Source organism: Petaurus breviceps, unplaced genomic scaffold (genome assembly GCF_028583685.1).
Source record: "Petaurus breviceps papuanus isolate PSGF00001 unplaced genomic scaffold, PetGlider_PUasm1.0 184, whole genome shotgun sequence".
In the NCBI taxonomy this organism is placed as follows: domain Eukaryota; kingdom Metazoa; phylum Chordata; class Mammalia; order Diprotodontia; family Petauridae; genus Petaurus; species Petaurus breviceps.
The window spans coordinates 1,698,044-1,718,298 of record NW_027185793.1 but is presented as its reverse complement, the minus strand read 5'-3'; the positions used below and the strand labels follow the sequence as shown (position 1 = coordinate 1,718,298).

The 20,255-nt window shown below is 36.7% G+C and overlaps 2 protein-coding genes across 3 annotated transcripts in view; one reads left to right on the top strand and one right to left on the bottom strand.

The window, feature by feature from the left end:
* Positions 1-5,816, bottom strand: part of FOCAD (focadhesin) — a 504,358-nt gene extending 498,542 nt beyond the window's left edge. For both annotated transcript variants that reach the window (XM_069088078.1, XM_069088080.1), the window contains exon 1: positions 5,805-5,816. The gene's annotated coding sequence lies outside the window, so the exon portion shown is untranslated. The remainder of the gene's footprint in view (positions 1-5,804) is intronic.
* MLLT3 (MLLT3 super elongation complex subunit) overlaps positions 1-20,255 on the top strand; it is a 310,982-nt gene that overhangs the window by 42,867 nt on the left and 247,860 nt on the right. The window lies entirely within an intron of this gene.

Genomic DNA, 20,255 nt, shown 5'->3' with positions numbered 1-20,255 from the left:
TTGCAATATATAAAGATTGGGTAGTAGGTATTATTAGCGAAGCACACTGAGAAGCAAGAGAATTGCCTTCAGGTGCCAGCTCTGATGCTACCAGCTTGGTGACAACCACTCTCAGGTTCAGTTAAGTGATCTGTAAAGTATGCCAATTGGACTATGTGGCCTCACCATTTTCTTGTGACTGAATATTCTTTATGTTATTTACTCTCATGGGATTTAAGTTCCTTGGGATCAAGCACTATTTCTTGTATACCTCTTTTTCCACTTATGACTGGTTCGGTTCTTGGCAGATGCTTGTTGAGTGAGGATGTCAGCTTGATCTTCATAACGCCTTATTCACTTCCCTGTCTGCTTGCCTATTCAACTGCCAGTTGATTGCTTTAACCTTATTTAAGATCTGTGAATCATTGTGAAGATTATCCCCAGTTTAAAGTTGTGGAATGCCAGAGCAGAAAGGAAATTTATCTATGTGGAGGTCAAAAGGTATTTGGTTGAATCCTGCCTCTCCTGTATACGACTTGTGTGTGCATGTGTGTATGTGTTTGTGAGAGAGAGAGAGGTTTGTGCATGTGAGAGAAAGGAGAGAGAAACAGAAGAGAGAGAGATGGGGGAGGGGCAACCTTCCTGTACCTCAGTTTCTTCATCTTTAAAATATGGAGGCTAGACTTCATTTCTGAGGTCCCTTCTACCTCTTAAGTCTATGAAGATAGTCTACTCTAACTGCCTGATTTTACAGATACAAAAAACGAGGCCCACAGAATTTAAATGACTGGCTTAGGATCACAGAGATGGTAGAACCAAACTTGACTTCAACTGTTGTAACTCCTATTTGAGTACTGTTTCCAATATTGTGTCTTATTACTGCAGTTGTGAACACCCTCCAAGTATCCTCTGTATCTGTTTTCGGATGAGGTGGAGGGGGAGATTTCAGGACAGGGGAATAAAAGAAATAAAAAGATCTCTTCTTGAAATTTATGCCAAGGGATTCTGAATTTGAAATGACAGTTGAGAATGTGAACCTCTGCCCCAATCTCCAAATCCAGTGCTTTTCCCACAAAACCACATCTTTGTAGCTGCAGGAGTCAGAACTAGAAGTTAGAGGGCATATTTCATCTCTTTATAAGGAAGCATTTTGTATCATTTGAAGTCATCCAAAAAGGGAATATGAACTATTTCAGGGAAGAATGTTTCCTAAATTCTGTATTTAAAAGCCAAACCCTTCATAACTCAGCCCCTCCTTGTCTTTCTAGTCTTCTTATGATGTACTTTCCTTTGTGTTCCTTGTAACCTAGTGACACTGACTTCTTTTCTCCTCCTTGAAAACCTCCTGACCCCAAGCATTTTCATTGTCTCCATGTCTGGGACACTCCCTTCTCATTTCCACCTCCTGGTTTCCCTGTGGCTTCCTTTAGGTCTCAGCTAAGGTCCCATAATTCTGTAAGGAGCATTTTTTGGGACATATGGGGTGTTTGAGGAGAACTAGGACCTCTGGTGGTAGGAGGACTTGCTGAGCCCTTTTCAGGGCTGTTCTTCTACCTTTGCTATTCACTTGTCACTCAGCTCTTAGCTCTGACTCCAAGAAGCTGTAGCATGTGCAGACCTTGGTAAAACCATTTCAGTAGACCGGCTAACTCAGGTTAAGGGTAACCTACAGGCCTCAAACCCATTGGTGAGTTAGGGGGATGTTTACCTCAAGCATGTGACCACTTTCTCCAGAAGTAGAATGGGTGGGTGAAAACATTATTTTCCAATGACCATGAAAATGATTGATATAGGAGCTATGGGGTCACTTAGAGTTTGGTCAGACATTGTAATGGCAAGCAAAGAAGTGCTATTTGATTATTTAGCACCTTGTTTCAATTTAAATTTCTTTTAATCCTTGCCCATGATTATATCATGTCTTTGTTAAGAAATAGGACTTGTGAACCCCAGAACTTGTGAACCCTTGTTGCTGATGCAACAGGAAGGGGAGGAGCTAACAACCATATATAAGGAGAAGCCCAATCTGGGAGAGAACAAAACTGAGAAGAACTTAGAAGAAAACTCTTGTGTGGCAGAGTTGAGAAGGAAAAACTTATGGTATCATGGCACTCTATGTTTGTCTGTTCTGTGTGTGTTGATGTTTGTTTATGACACTTTGTTGATGATTTGTTGACCTCTTGGACCTTGGTTGTGGGTCTGTATGGATTTCTGTGTTGATGGTTTGTGTTGACCTCTTGGATCTTGTTGATTTCTATGCTGATGATTTGTGTTGAGCTCTTGGACCTTGTTGGTGGGTCTGTATTGATTTCACAGACAGATAGTGAATTGATAATAGTGCTGGCAATGTGCATGAATGTTATTGTGGCTCTGTTAAGCTTTGTCTTCCCAGAAACAGGAACTGTGAAGGACTTGAGGTAAACTGGACACTGTGAGCTTCAATATGGAATGGGAACTGGACAAGGAACTATACAAGGAACTGGACGAGGAACCGGATGAGAAGCTGCACAAGGAGATGAGAGCTGCCTGCCTTTGAATCCAGGTGATAGTTGGGTAGATTTGGGCAGGAGCTGGGACCATGGAAGAGGAACCATGGAAGCTGAGGGCCAACCTTGAGTCAAGATGAAAAGACCTCTTTTTAGGTACCTAATGCTGATTGAGAAGATTGTGATTTACTGTGACCTAGGGGTGGAGAACTTTGACCTTTGTACTTTGCGTCCCTTAAGGAGGCCTGCTCCTTGAAGATGATTGAATTAAGGACTTACTGAATGATATCTTTTGTTAAAAACTATGTGGCCACTTTGGTGAAAACTATATAGCCACTCAGTGATATCTTGTTATGTCATAATGATAACTTGTTATGTTGTAACATTGTGAATGCCGTACTTTGGTTTCTGTCAATGTTTTGTCTTAGTTTGTTACTGAATAAATAGAGACTTCACTATACTATGTAATCAGAACCTTGAAGCTGTTCACAGAAGCAGTCCTCTAGAAAGCTTCTCATGCTTGGCTTTACAGACATCAAAGATGCCCAGGTCATCCACTGCATCCTGGGCTATCCCCAGTTGTTCTGACTTTGGTCTTGCCACTGGACTTTGATGACTCTGGAGGAAACAGTGAGGCTGACAACTTTATGCAACTCTGCCTCACTTAAATCTAATTCATGTGTAAGTCAAGACATCACCTGGTGATGTCACTGGTTCTCTTTGAAAGTGAAGGACAAACAACAAAGAACCTTTCCTAGCCTTCCCTAATCTTAGTTCCTTGTCTCTGAGATTAACCCCAATTTCTCTCGTGTGTGTGTTTTTGTATATGGTTGTTTGCACATTATCTCCACTATTAGATTGTGAGCTCCTTGAGAACAGACACTGCAATTTTTTTTGGCCTTTTTTCATATACTTAGCATAATGCTTCTCACATGCTAAGTATTTAATAAATCTTTACAGAATAACTGATGTACTCACTGACTGATGGTTACTAAGACTTATGTGGTCCAATGGTACAGTGGGAAGAGTGGATCTAAAGTTTGGGGACCTCGAATCAAATCTTAGCTCTTTCACTTATTCCTTGTGCCATATTGGACACGTCATTTCCTCTGTCTTCCTGGTCTATAAATGAGGGGTTTGGACTACATGATCTCTAAAATGATTTCTAATCCTAAATTTATAGTTCTCCCAACTTTAAGATTATTTCATTAATAAGTAGGGGCATGTGGTGAATATGAGAAGACTGCTTAGATACATGGATTCATTTGATCACCTTGGTTGTAGAGGCCTTGGAGCTTTGCCAGAACATAAAAACTGCCCCAACACTAGCAAGTTTTTAATATCTATTTTTGTCATTTATATATACCAAAATATTTAAAGCATTACTTTTTGTAGCAGCTAAGAAGTGGGAACAAAATAAATGTCCATCACTTGGGGAATTCCTAGACAAATTGTGGCACAATAGAGAATGACTGCATTTCAAGAAACAATGAATATTTAGACTTTAGAGAAGCTTGGGAAAACATTAATTGATGATGAATGAAATAATCAGAACCAGGAAAACAAATGTACACAATGATTACAACAGTATAAATGGGAAGAAAAATAATAACAATGATGGAATTGAAATGTTGCCATGAAATTATAATTGCCAAAGCTTATCTTCAAGGAAGACATGTGAGAATGCACCCCTTCTTTGTGGAGGTGTGGTACTATGGATGTGCAACTTTGTTGATACTTTAGTTTTCCTGAACACTTATTCCCTTTTAAAAATTCTTTGTTAAAAGGATGGCTATTATGGGGTGGCTCAGTGAGTAAGAGTGCTGGCCCCAGAGCCAGGAGGACCCGGAATCAGTTCCAGCCTCAGATACTTAACACCCATGTAAAAAAAAAAAAAACTGGCCGTGTAACCCTGGGGCAAGTTACTTAACCCCAATTGGTTTTAAAAAAAAAGGATGGCTATTTGATTGGAAAGAAGAAATAACAAACCCATTTACATCCTTGAGAGGGCATTGCTCCTATCAGGAGTACTATATGTAGAATTGGAGGACGTTGGTTTGGATCCTGGATGAGCTTTTTTAAAAAAAACAAACTTTATTTATTTTTAGTTTTCAACATTCAGTTCTAGAAGCATTTGAGTTTTAAATTTTTTCTACCTCCTTCTCCTCCCTCCTTGGATGTGCTTTTTAACTACCTGTATGACCTTGGGCAATCTCTTTCCTGAAACTTTAGAAGAAAGGAAAGTTGAATGATGGGGAGAAGTTTCTTCAGGATTATCTCATATGCCAGCATGTAATTGTACCCATGTCTGACTGTACCTGTGTTCATAAGATGCTATGAGTAGATTAAATTTGGTCGAAGTCTTTTCAAAGGCAGATCAAATGACTTGTTTGAGAAGTTAGGGGTTTGTCTCATTTTTTTCCTTGTAATTTTTGTACCTGTTTGTAACAACAGAGGAGAAATTATTTTCTTAAACTACTTTTGTCATAAAAGTGTTGTTGTCAATGAAGTAAAGCAAAAAAGATTGGGTTATTTATTACTTTGTAAATTTAATGAATGAAATACAATGTAGCAATTGTGTACTACTTTTTCCAAGTCTAATCTCTACTTTATTACCTCCTGGGGACTCTCACAGGTTAGACTTTTTTGTTGTTGTTCTGAACTCCTCCTTTTGATAGTTACAAGAAGCACCATTCACTAAGATTGGTGACAGTGAACTCAGAGTTTTTTCTGGAGAGAGAAACTGATAGTCTTTTTTAGGGAGTGTGTGATCTGTTTTGTTATTAGCTTTAGTAGAAACCTCATCTTCAACTTGTGACTTTCCTATTTTATTGTATGATTGTGTTTGAAAAACAAAACTTCAGAATTTTAATTTTGATGAACTGTTTTATATTGGACTAAAAAAAGAAAAGGAAAAGAGAAACCCAGCAATAGCTCAGAAGATCCTTATTAATCAATTTAGAATCAGAACAGTATTTCTGAGATCATGTACATTAAATCCAGTTTTATCTGTGGGGATAGTTATGCAAGCATAAATGAGTTATTTAAATTAAACTCTTGAATGTGTTTGAAGAAATGTACTGACTGAGGTAAATGGAATAAATCCCATTTTATTTATGTTTTAGAAGAATATTATATTTGCCTTTAACATTCCTTGTTTCTTGGTATCATTGATCAAGTAAAATAGTGACTGTGAAACTGGGAAAAGAAGATATTTTTTAAAAATTTCAGGAGCTTAATTACCAGTGACCAAACCAACGGGACTGCTCATGCAATAAGTGACAGATCACTTTTTTGAAAGGCTAATTTTTGCCACCACTACACAAAAAAGGAAAGTAGAGTCCCCATGTACTCGTATCACTTTTCCCCTGCTCTCAGACACATAAAACATTGAATCGCTTTTTATATTTCATCACCAAAGCCAAGAATCTAAGAATCTTAAGTGAGAAGTTGGCTCCAAAATAATCGTACCAAACAAAGCCTCTCTGAATGTCCAATAAAGTAAAATTATAGTATTGCAACACATAGGAGAGTAAGTATGCAATCAGTCCAAACCCCGACAATTTGAGAATCTTTAACATAAAGATGGCATTGTATCATAGGAGATGAGAGAGATAGTCAATGTTTGCCTGCTCAGAGAAGGCATTCCTTTCAGCCATAAATGAAGGACCCTTTGACTATGACTCCTTGGGTTGACTACAGATGAGGGAAAGTTTATTACTTTTCTTTAAGTTCACTTGGCAATTAATAATCCTATAACCCTTCATCTGTGATTATTGTTGATTGAAATACCAATCTAGAATATATTCCCTAATTGATTCTTTCAAAAAGTTTATTATAAACTTATTAAATATTGAAAAAAGCAATTAAACTTGCTTCACAAGTGTTTACCTTTAAATAAATTAATGTTAACACATGAAAGACCATAATTTTTTCCAAATCTTTATCAGGAATCATTGTTCATTTCTATTCTCTTTTCTATTCACTTTTCCATTTATGTAATTGTTTAAAATTGTGTACTGTACTTTCTAGTTTCACTCTTTTCATTTTCCTTTATTTAATTAACCAGGTTTCTTTATATTCTTCAAACTTGTTGATCAGTATTCCATCACGTTAATGTATCACAATTTATTTAGCTCCATTCCCTTATTCTTGAACATTTATATTATTTCCTTTTTTTCCTCCAATTTTAAATAATGCTGCTATAAAATTTTTTGAACAAACCTTTTTTTCCTTGACCTTTTTGGTAATAGGTGTATAGTCCCAACAATGAAATTATTGTGTCAGGAGGAGTGATTATTTTCTTAAGTTTTACTTTATCTTGACAGACTAGTTTCTAACAAGTTTCTCCCTACTTGTTTTCAATTCTACCAGCAAGGATTGAATATAACTATTTCTCTATAACCCTACCACTATTAAGTATCATTGCTTTTTAATTACCTTGGTTGTTTTGATAGATTTGAGGTAGTACTTTAGTTATTTTAACTCCTATCTCCTATTTGCATCTTTTTTTCAAGTTGTTTTCTTTTGAAAATTGTTCATATCTCTTAAGCCATTTATCCATTAGGGCCTGGAGGTTGTCTTTCTTAGTATGTGATAGTTCTTTATATAATTTAGATTTCAAGCTTCTAATTTGTTTGCCATGGACATTTTTCTAGTTTTTCTTTAGTTTCTTTTTGTTTTTGCTAAATCATTGAATATTGTTGAGAAACAAAGCTGTTCCTTGAGTTTCTTCTTGGAACATCAGCTCTAATTAGAGCTCTCAAGAAATTTTTAATCTAAAGGCTGTTGGGAGATTTAGGGAATTTATTCTGACTGACTGAATTCATCTTTGTTTTGTTTGGGTAGTGGTAATTTTGGCGACTAGACTTGTATTTCAATGTCAAGCACAATTGGTCATTTTTATAGCTTAGGTAAATATTTCCTGGGTTATTCATTTTTAAGGTTCACAGGCAGTAAACATTTATTAAGTGCCCGCTATATGCCAGGCAGTGGGGCTAAATTCTGGGGATTAAAAAAAGACTACCTTAAGGAGTTTACAATCTAATGTAAGAGGCAACAAGCAAACTAATATGTAGCAACAAGCTACATACAGCAGAAAGAGCAAATAATGAAAAGAGGGAAGGACCTCGAATTTAGAGAGGTTGGGAAAGACTTCTTGTTGCATTAGATTTTTAGCTGAGACTTAAAGGAAGCCAGAAAGCCAGTAGGTGGGATGAGGAGGGAGAGCATTCCAGGCATGGGGCACAGCCAGAGAAAATCTGCAGCCAAGAAATACCTTGTTCATGCAACAGCAAAGAGTCTGTTGTCACTGGATTGAAGAGGATGGTGGGGAAAGAGTAGAGGGTAAAGTGTAAGAAGACTTGGAAAAGTAGGAGGGCTTTGAAGGGCAAACAGAGGATTTTATATTTAATCCTAGAGATGATAGGAAGCCCCTGGACTTTACTGAGAAGCAAGAATGACATGGTCAGATCTATGCTTTAGGAAAATCACTTTGGTGTCTGAATGAAAGAAATATTAGAGTGGAAAGATTTTTGAGGCAGACTATTGTAATAGCCCATTAATAAAGGTGTTAAATAAAAATTCTTTGAAATGAGGAAATCTGAGGGGGCAGGGGTTGGGGGAAGGAGAAAATCCCTCAAAATCCAGCCTTATCATTAAGTATTATAGTGTGAGGATTTATGTGCAGTTTTGAGGGATTAAAAAATGGACTAAACTGCTTTTCTATACTTGGGTAACTTAGTTTCTAAAGTTTTTCTGGTTCTTCTTAAAGGAAGAGATGAATAAATTAGATGAGGACTGATCTCGAAGTGACTAAAATTATTGAGAAGAGGTAAAAGCATCTGCAGCAGAAGAATATTTTACCCAATTGGTAGCAGGATTTCACTGATTTTTCTTTGATAGAATCTGTTGTTCATGAAAGCTTCCCATTCTTTATTTATTGAAATCCTCACAAAGAGACTTCCAACTATGAAACACATGGATCTTTTTATTAGGGGATCTAAAAGGGCAAAAGGTAGAGATATAGTGCCTCTGCCTTTGCATCATATTATAGCTGTAAAGCTGCCTGGAAAGACACTCAATATAATTGGATGGTTTCATGTTGTGAATTTGTGGTTCATTGGTAGTATGTCCATATATTAAAAAAAATTTTATTCTATCTTTCATTTTTACATTCTTTAAAATTTCCCCTATATCCCTTTTCTCCTACCTCCCAGAGAGCCATCCCATATAGCTAGCAAAACCAATTGGTATATTTAAAAGAATCAGAAAGTATATTTAGTTTATCTCATTTATCTGGGGCCATGCTTGTAAAAATTATTTTTTATTTTGCAACATTCAGTTTTAATTTGTGGTTGCTGTATTTTACATTTCCATTGTATATATTGTGGCCGTATACTTTTAAAATAATCACTGTGGCTTTCGCCCATTTTTTTTTTCTTCCTTTAATTGTTCAAAGTATTCAATTTAACTGAATATAACTTTTTTGAAGAAGTCTCTAATGGGCATTGATTCCTAACTTTTTTTTTTTGGTATCCCCAAAGTAGGGTTGGGAGCTCTGATGTATCTCTTAATAATTCCTAGTAAGGCCTGTATTTGAGTAACTTATTTGCATTCCTGGCTCAACAAAGCCAGAGCTTATTGGTTTATAGGTCATGAAGTTAAGCAATCATCGATGAAACCAAACATGAGCTTGTTGCAGAAAGAGTTTTAACCTCATTGGAGAGTATAAGCCAGTTTGTTCATTCTGAATTTGAATGTTACTATTGGATAGACACCCAGAGGCTTAGGTACTGGGCACATGCTATAAATTCATATAATAATAATGTGGTTAGAGCTGCTGTTTTATTGACTGAAAGTTGTGGAGCTTTTCTGGTGCCAAATGATTTCTTGAAGGTCTGTTTTCTGAAATTCTGACAACACACAACAGCAAACCAGTAAAGATGAAGTGAGCCAATTATAATTTCATGATTTCGGCCACATTAAGCTGTGATACATTTTTAGTCTCATCATATATTTGCATGATTTTTGTCCTTGTGTTATATACTTTTTGCCTTTAGTTTCTATTATTGACTTTTGTTAATTTAATTTAAAATAACAAGACTACCTCTTTTTTCCTTTGAAAATAAGGAAACTAGGGGCTTGTTTATATCTCTAAATCTGGAACTATATATTAGCTGGTTTAGCAATTTAAAGTTTTACTTGTTTGGTGCTTTTTGTTTCTGCTTTACATTTCATAATGGAAGCTAATTTTAATTTTCAAGAATTAACTATTCCCTCCCTTTTCCCCTTCAGTCAATGCTGGCCAAAATTCATGACTTGGTATATGACTTTTGAGATACCATCTCATACCTTTTGGAATATCTGGGGCCTTCTGTGACTTCCCCTTGATTTGGAATTCCCTATTTTCCTTTTTCAGATGACTGTATATATACATACATACATATATATATATATATATATGACCTCCATAATCTTTACTACTCTAGTAGAAGTCCTTGAAGCACTCACCTCCTCCCCAACCCTATCCCTCATTCTTGCTCTGTGGAACCTAGGCGACTGGACACTACCCACTCTCTGTGCTCCCTGACTGGTATTCCTGGCATCTCAAATAGAAAGTTGGGACCATTTTCTTCATGGAAACAATGTCTAAAATGATGGTAAGGGTATGTAGCTACATTTGTATCATAGTTATATTATAGGTTGAGTAGACATGGGAGTTTCTAATCAACTTTTAAAACATTGTTTATATGGAAAAAAATGCATTTCTTAGCTCCAAACAGAATTTACACAAACAGATCATATTTGTAAATTGGGGCCTGCCTGCATATTTATTCTTGGTCAAATTTATGGATGTAGCTCTGTGAGGGAAGGAAGAGCTCTTAAATTATTGGGCCAGTGATGGCATTCTGGAAATTTTCCCTTTGTCCAATTTGAGAAAGAACATTGGACAAGAAATTAGGTCCTACTTCCATCTCTGCCATTGATTGAGGTTAAAATGTATAATCTTTAAGGTCTTTCCCAACTCTAAAAGTGTGATTATGTGAATTTGTGTTAGTGAAACTGATTTAAGGCATAATCTAGGTCTCTGGCATTTGCCTCACCCTTCACCCTCTTTGAAAAACTTGACTGAGGCTAAGTAGTACAGGTTCTAATATAATTTGGGCCAAATCACTAGGCAATTGAACCTTTGAACTACCAGCAGGGGTGGGGAACTTGTCGTCTCAAGGCCAATTGTGGCTCTCTAGGCCCTAAATGTGGCCCTTTGATTGAATCCAAACTTCACAGAACAAATCCCCTTTAATTAAAGGATTCATTCTGTAAAAATTGGACTAGCTCAAAAGGCTGCCCCCAAGGACCTAGAAGCCATGTGTGACCCTGAGGCCTCAGGTTCCTCACCCCTGTACCAGGGTCATAAGTTAAGAGTGTAATGTGGATAAGTTTTGTTTTCACCTTCTAGCTCCCTACCTCCAATAGAAGGAAAAAGAATGTCACCAGAGTAAAAAGTGGTATTTACTAGGAATATCTTTGCAAATATCTCAGACTTCTCTAAGTATTTGTGGGAAACCACTGACTTCTTACTGTTTTTAGGGTTCTCTGGCTTACTGATTTTCAATAGATAAAAAGAAAAAGTTTAAGTTTACTGATTTTGGATAGACAAATCAGGATTGCAGACATTTGCTAAGGACTTGTTTTGTAAGTTTGTTTTGGAAACACATAGCTTTGTTGAAAGCAACAACAAGGTGGTTCAGTGAGTAGAGTGCAGGGCCTGTGGTCAGGAAGATTTGTCTTTCTGAGTTCAAAACTGACCTCAGACACTTACTATCTGTCTGATCCTGGGCAGGTTACTTAACCCTGTTTGCCTCAGTTCTTCATCTTTAAATGAGATGGAGAAGGAAATGGCAAGCTATCCCAGAATCTTTGCCAAGAAAACCTCAAATGGGGTCACAAAGAATTGACACAAACAGAAGTGACTGAACAAACAAGAAAATGATGATGTAAGAAACTGAAGACACCACTGAAAACGAAAAAAAAAATAACCAAGAAAGCTCCCCGTATATATTTTTCCCCCCTTAGGAAACACTTGCATCTTGGGAAGGATTAATAGCTTGCTTGGGATTTTCAATGGAAAAGTGAAGACTTTTACATTGCTTCAGACTTGGCCATGGTCAGGAACTCCATAAACAAAGTAGCATTTTATAGTCATTAAGGAGGTTCTGTCCACTTTGGAAGCCAGTGTCAGCAGTGGAGAATTATCCATGCTTTTCTCTGCTTGTAGCTGTCATGGGCAGAATTGAAATATTTAGAAAATTTATTGCCCTCTTGAGCTCAGAAAATCATCATTGCTCAAATTGTAATCTCTACTATGTGTAAATTGTCCTGAGGATTCCAGGATTGCAACTGTGAATAGTGCTCTTAAATCTGTTTAGAAACTTACTTTGTTGTCTAACTTAGTGTAATGGTAATGTAATTTGACCCCTTCGTACTGGCAAGTAAGCAGGTACTTACCACTTACCGTGTTTCCCCGATAATAAGACCTATCCCGAAAATAAGCCCTCCCCTTACTGTGTAAGATTCCTCTAAAATAAGCCCTCCCCTGAAAATAAGCCCTATTGAGATTGCTACTGTAGTGAAGGTGATCCCCTGCGCTACATGCTACATTACGGTACTCTCTGTATGCACCGCTCCCCCCACCCCCCCCTGAAACGCATGCCACAGTGAGCGCGTCATCCTGTTCTTCCCCAGTGATTTGCTTGCTGGCGCCATTGAGAGCAGTGCCGTGGAGGAGAGCTGAGGCAGGACAACATAAGCCCTCCCCTGAAAATAAGCCCTCTGGTGTTTTTCTTTCCAAAAAATTTAATAAGACAGTGTCTTATTATCGGGGAAACACGGGTAGTAAGTGATCAAGCCTCTATTGGGGAAACAGAAGGTATGAACTCCTGTCTCCTGTTGCTGATGTAACAGGAAGGGGTTGGCTGAAACAGGAAGCTAATGCTGTGTCTATGTAAGAAAAGCCCCAGAGAGGCACAGTCAGAATTTCTTGGGACAAGAATCTGGAGGCAGAGAGCTACAGAAGAGAAAATCGAGAACTGAGCCAGAACTTCCTGAGAATTTGTGGTGGTGGATCTTCTTCTGAACAGGATCCCAGGAACCCAGGAGCCTAGGAGCCCCCTTCCTCCCCCAGGCTGGATGAGGTGATTCTGATTTTTTGAACAAGCTGCATAAGACTGAGGAAGCATGACCAGGATGGAGGGACTTTTGTGTCTTTGTGGCTTAGTTGAGCCTTGAATTCCTGGGAACAGAAATTGTGAAGGATTTGACCCTATGAACTTCAGTGTGGAGAGTAGGACCTACCCAGAGAGTTGGACAAGGACTGGGAGCTGTCTGCCATTGAACCCAGGTGACAGTCTGGTTTGAATTCAGGTAGAATCTGGGACCATGGAAGGGGATCCAGGGAATCTGAGAACCGGCCCCAAGTCAAGATGAAAAGACCTCTCCCTGGGTACTGAGTAAGGATGAAATGGTATTTTACTAATGACCTAGGGGTGGAGGGTTTGTGTATTTTCTAATGATTGTACTTAATGATACTTAGTAATTGATTGCTGAATAAGTGACTGATTGAGTTAATTTAGTGTGCCCCATGTGTGGAAGACTTTGACTATTGTACTTTGAGATGATTGTTCATTGTTCTAAATATTGCAAACACTTTGTGAAAACTATGTGGCCATTTTAATGATAAGCTGTTGTGAATACTATATTGTGATTTTCTTTGATAAGTTGTAATTTTGTGAATTATGTACATTGATTTTCTATGAATGTTTTGCTTTGATTTGTTAAGGAATAAATAGTGTTCACTATACTGTGTAATCAGAATCTTAAAAGCTATTCACAGTATCATTCTATTGGAAAGCTGCTTATGCATGGCTTTACACTTAACTGTAGGAAAAGTCTTCTTATCTAGTTTTTAAATCTAGTTTATCTTTGCTCTTTTAGAAATTAAAAGAGCTTAAAATATAGTGGCTTGTGAGGGGCCTTACATTCAGAAATACTTAGTTAAGAGTTAAAAACCTATAGATTTTAACTAAATCCACTAAATTTACTTAAAACAACAGCAATGCTCATTCTTCATTATTACATTATCCTTTTTCTTCCACAACAGATTATGGGACAAAGGGGGCCTACTTCTTCTACCTTCTTTTCCGCTTGACAGAGCTTATAGCATGCTTCTCTCTGACTGACTTTATTTTATCTCAACTGATTTCCTATGGGATACAGAAGGGACAGTATAGCTTCATACTTGTTCTGAGGCTGATAGACAAGATATAGTTCTTTGCAACAAACACTTGTGAAGTGCCTACTAACTATAGGTCCCTGGGGATGAAGATGGAAAATTATTTGATCTCTGCTCTTGTAGAACTTAAAATCTAATTAGGAGAGTGTTGTGTGACTACATGTATACTTGTAAAGCTGTTCAGGGAAGGGTGATGGGTAGGGATTTCCAAGACTACTCAGTAATATATTTATTAAGAGTAGCCTGGCTACAGACAGCATTGACTTAAAATTTGGAAAATCTGATTTTGAGGCCCAGTTTTCATAGATAACTAGCATTGTGACCTTGGGTAAGTCCCTTAAGAAGGAAGGGAAAGAAAGGGAATAAGCTTTTATGTAGGGTCTACCTGCCAAGCACTGTGCTAAAGCTCTTTACAAATATTATCTCATTTGAGCCTCACAACAACCTTGCAAGATGGCAGGTGTAATGACCCTTAGGATTTCTAGCTGAGTCTTACCTTTCCCAGGTCTTCAGTGTGCAATCTGGCTACATCCTGCGTGTTCACATAAGGGAGAAGTTGAGCCGGTAGAAATGGAAAGAGGTAGAGCTTTATTGGCAGGACTCGTGTGTTGTTACATCCCTCCCTCCATTCTCTATAGCCCCTTCATGTTTCAGCCCTTAAATCCCTAAAATGCACTTGCAGAGCTTGTGGACAACTCATGAGGGAAGGTAGGGGGAGCGAATCAGAAAACAGGGAGGCTGTGTCCAGAACTGCTTGTGTATTCCTGTGCCCTTACCCTTAGTCTCTGAGATAAATCTAAGAGTAACAGGGTACATTGTGGGACAGTACACAATCTGGGCACCTCAGCACTTCCTAGAGGTTAGGGTTCCCTGACTACAGATGAGATCAGCACATATTGCTGATTGCTCTGTGTCCTGTTACATCAGACCTGAACTCAGAGGGGCTGCCTGAGACTCAAAGAGGAGTTACAGGCCCCAACAAGTCTCCCTTTCTTTTAGGCATGGAGCACCAAATCTTATGAGTCCTACAAGGCATGGGATTTTTTGGACATCTGCATGAGAGGGCAACAGATGAGGGGATAATTACCATAAATCAAAAGCCATTCAGTTACGTATTATATAGTATTCACAAATCATGGGGAAAAGGATAATGAAGTGAGGACACTTGCCAGGCATAGAGCATTTGTTTAAAAAATACCTACTATAGGAGGCTCACTTTGAGAAGTGTTGTGTGATTTGACCAGATGAGACTCTGGGCGGCTGTTGAGAGCCCCGGCTTTGAAAACCCAGATATTGATGCTTCCCTCTCTGGCAACTGTGATTTGGTAAGGATGTAATGGTTGGATACTTTGGAAGCCTGTCTGCTTGATCTGTTTCTCTGTCTTGTAACTTCTGTCTGTATATTCTGAAGTTTTGGGTGCTGACCTTTTTCCCTTGAACTAGGTAAAAGAAATATGTTTGACTAAAGCAAGCTTGTTAACGCCCCCTCCCCACCAAAATACCTACTACATACTTCACAATGCAAGGAAGCAAACTAGTAATATCAAAAACAAAACAGACATTATTAGTATAGTTTGTATATTTGCCCACCAGGAAGTTATCTGTAGGTGTTGGAACCAATCTATAATGGCTTGGGCACGTTTATCAGGTAGCAAATCTTATTGGGCAGCACGATTGACTTCTAAGGCTAATTGGTGTAGGAGATCTATATCATGTGTGATGTTGGAGGATTTGTGCCAAATCCACTCCTATGGAGGTATTTCTAAAAATCCCTACCAAACTTTTTTAACTTTTCGCCAATTTTAATTAGACCTATTATTTTTCACGGGCATAACAAAATAGGATTAAATCTATAATCACACTTCAACAAAACTCAGTTTCTGCAAGCTTGTCTTTCACAAATTCTAGTTAACTTTAATGCATCTAATTTTTGCTGAAAGTCTCTAAATTATTAACTAAATACAAAGACACAGTGGTTGAAATTATCAATGATAGTAGACAAAATAACAGTACAAATCCCTACTAGATATTCATTGAGCAAGAGTACAATGAATACAAACAATATTCCATACAGAGGAGTCATACATAGACAGGTGTATCCACAAATACATTGGAGAAGGAGAATAGAAGATACAGTTGCATGATCAGTAGTCCAGAAATCTCTTTTGTGCAGGTTCCCCCCAAAGTCTGAAACCAAAAGAGGGTGGTTCTACAAACAGTATAATGACATCATAACCACTAATACATTGTTTGAGAGTACAGTTAAAGCAGGGTATATTCCAATAAAATATAGTATGGATTTATGTAATCTGTAAATGATTTACATTAGTAGAAGTAGGGAAGGCTTGAGGGGGACAAATACATGTAGTTACAATTACAGTTATATATGAAACAAGTGATGCGAGAGGGGTAGGTGTATCAAAACGTAAATCAGGCTGGAACCAGTTTGGTTTGTATAGAAAGCAGAGTGATCACAGCAAGAAACACAAATCCTGGGGTAACAGGTTTTTCTCTTCTTTGGGTGGATATAAAAATGTTCGATCTGACCCCATGGGGGCATAGCTTTTTTGTTTTGGTTGCATTAGGAGACCTCTTCTTCTTTATTCCCATGAACTTTGTGAGTTCGTCTACTGCTGGAGCTTTTTCATCTTTCTGGGTGATTTGCAGTACACGTTTCTTTTCTGGCACCCTCACTGGTCGTTCCCCAGCTTCTGGAAAATATATAAGCACAGCCTTGCACCCACAGTAATAAATTCCACATTACCTTCATTTTGGGGAGTATGCACCTTTCACATTCTTTTACTTCCAGTGTATACTCGTTTTTAGCAATGTTTTTATTTAGCTAATGTATTTTGGGTGTATAAAGCAGTAGCTAATACAGCTAATTGCTCCCCCCTTTTTTATTTTAGCAACTAGGCTGTAATATCTTTATTAAAAGGGGTATACCTGTAATTACTCTTATTTAAAAAATGATCACAGAAAGATTGAAATAAATTTGTTAGTGACAGAAGCATTATCAGCATTCAATTGTGTAAGAATGCCCATAGAAGCAGAAAAGTATAACATATGGTTACATAGAGTATATGCATTTTGATGAAAATAAGAGTAAGCTAATGTAGTTCTATGAATATTTTGGGAAAAAGTTAAAGAAACTTGAACTTTTGATTAACAGTCACATTATTTAGATAAGGAGGCCTAGGAAATGAAGAATGAATTGCAATATAGGTAGTGGCCTCTGTCATAAGAGCTTGTAACTTCTGAAAAAGGTTAAAAAGATATGTATTCTGAGTGTGTTTAAGTTTAGCAGTATTAATATGTGTTGGCATATGTATACAGAATATTTATTATCTGACTCAATATTAAGGGAAAAGAAAAATCATTTAACAATAATAGCATATCAGAAAGCTGTGTCTAGTGGGTAGAAGTAAAGTAAATATTAATAACTTTATCATTATTAGAATTAATGTTAATAGAATTAATTAGCTTGCATTTTCAGGAAGCTGATAGACTAAAGAAGTTCCTGACTAGAACTTTACAACTGAATAGTAGACCTACATCCTTGTTACACAAAGCTTGTTTATCCTCTGATTATAATCACTTTGAAAGAAAGATATTTCAGAAATTGAATCTTTTACTTTTAATAAGTTCAGACACTACTTTAACTCTTTCCTAGGCGATGGAATGACTATACATTGGAATCAAAATAGCAAAATCTGTTCTACTTTACTTTAACTTAGCTATAAGTTGTCTTGTAAATCCTAAAAGCAAAAACAAAACTTTTAAGAGTAAGATTCATTTAAACCAAATTATTGTAACATAAATAACATACATTCTCAAGGTATTTATTGACAAACTATTGCAGAATTCTTAAATATCACAAAGTTTTTAGTCAAAAAAGGTATAGTAATTGAATCTTTACTGGCAACAATTAAGAACCTGATCAAAGTACTTATAAAAGCTATTAGTATTAGGATCCCTCTAACCAATGGAAATATTATAAAGTGAGCCTAAGTAGTTTGTATAAGTTACTGTATATGTTCTAATTCTTGATAAAAAAAATAATATTATGTTTCCCAGTGAACTAACACAAGAGTTCATCTTTTACTGAATAATTATTCTGATCATAGAAATTTTGCTATAGAAAGAAAAAATAAAATGTGAATTAAATATAGTATTAAGTGCTTTTTATTTTAAGTAGCAATTTTTCATAAATCACAGCTCATATCCAATTATATGTTTATTTTATTCCTATGGAGCTGTAATAAACAATAAAGATTTAATAGGTTTTTTTTACATAAGGAATTTCATGTAATGTTTTTCTTTCTCAATTTTTAGAAATCCTTTTAATATTTTGCAACTTTCTTAGCAAGTTAGATTCATTGTTTAGGAACTACATAACTAAAACAAGTTCCTTTCTCAGGCTGAATGACCTTGCCTCTATAGATAGTTTCCATAGGCTTTTGGCAGTTTTACAACATAAGTAAGATTGATATGGATTCTAAGCAGGAGAGACTGGGGGCTTAATGTTTATTCCCCTGCATTGCTGACTCTCACACATGAGGAGGAATGTTGTGAATGGGAAGAATTAATCTAAAATAAAGTTTTCACCCAGTCTCCTCCTTTCTACATACATTATTCAATCAACAATTTTAAGTTTTTAGCATTAAAACAACAAAATAACTCAATTGGTAATCTTATAAGTTCCAAATAACTGATAATCAAACTGTTTTAGCTGAAACTTCCTCTCTAACTTCAGGTAGAGGTGTAAAATAATTGATTTTCTAAATGGCATATATAAACATTATAAAATGTAAGTGATGTTGCTTTTTAAACAAGTTCTTTATCTTTTAGTTCCAAAAAAATTCAGATTAAAAACATTTGCTTATCTAACACTATTTCTGGCTTAGAATGATCCCTCAATTTTAAAAATGAGAGAATTTTGTTACAATTTAGGAAGACCATAACAACACAATAACATTGTGACATTTATTGTATTTCCAAATCATCACTTGCAAAAATTATTGATAGAAAATTGGGCTAATCAAGTGTAGAGATTTTTCTCCTCTCCTCATAGTTGCAGAGCCTGATTGTGTATTTAGGGGTTTAAAATGGAGAGGTTCATCTGATTGCTTAAAGGTGTGGGCTTCAATGCCCAGGGTTGTTGCTAGTGGGGTCCTTGATAAATTAGTATGCCTCCTCTCTTTTACCAGATAGGGGAGGGTGACTTAAATTCCTTATTAGTCTTCCACACTCTCTTTTAGCCTAATCTGGGACAAGAGGCTTTAATGAATTTTTGTAAAATGTTTTGCGCTGACAAAACTTTTAGTCCAGTTAATTGTATTTATGTGTCCACTCTTTAACAATTCTTTGAAAGTGACAGCTTTGACTTCTCTAGCAAAATGATTTTTGGGGAATGGCACCTACTCCTTTATCTCACTACTAGAGAACCCAAAAAACCTCACTTTTCTTATCAAATCTTAGAAAATATGCCAAATAGTAAAATGAATTCTGACTTATCTTTAGCATTAAATTAGGAGTGATATTTTTTACTTTTAACATAAATTCAATTGACTTACAGTTTCATTCTAATACTCAAATTTCTTTTTTCTAATAAATGAGGCAAGAAATGCTTGTTCGTATGCTCCTTTGATATGAGGGAAAAATTCCCTTATTATTTCTTATCACCTTCTCCTCACTCCACTTGGCCAGAGTGGAATGAAGAGGAGGAGATTTTCAAACTTTTGAAGATCTTAAAAGTTCTGTTCATACTTTTTTTCAAATGATTTATTAACTTCTGATTTATATCATTCATTTCCGCCAGATTTTGAGTTACAAATTTTTTCCCCGTTTTTCCCCTACCCACTGCCCCAAAATAGCAGTCCTACAGGATATTCCCTCCTCCAATCTGGTCTCTCCCATATTTTCTCCCATACCCCTTTTGACTTTTCCAGTGGTTCTGTATGCCCCAGTGCCTGTATATCTTATTTCCCAATTACATATAAAATAATATTAATAATAGTGTGTGTATATATATATATATATATATATATATTTGAATGTTTGATTTTAAAACTTTGAATTCCAGATTCATTCCCTTCCTCCCTTGACACCCACCCTTACTGGGAAGATAAGCAGTTCAGTATAGGTTGTACATGTGTGGCTAATGCAAAACAATAACATAGTAGATATATTGTAAAAGACTGACTATATTTCCCTCCCTCCTATCCCACCTCCCACTTGTTCTTCTATTCTCTGCTTTGATCCTGTCCCTTTTTAAAAGTGGGTGCTTCCAACTTCCCTCCCCCCCAGCCTGCCCTCCCTTCCATAATCCCCCCTCTTATCCCCCTCCCCCGCTACTCTCCTGGAGGGTGAGATACCCTATTTAGTGTGTATTTCATTCCCTCCTCAAGCCAAATTCAATGGGAATAAGTTTGACCCATTCCCTTTTGCCTTTCTATTCTTCCCCTCCATTATAACCATTTTCCCTTGCCTCTTCTATA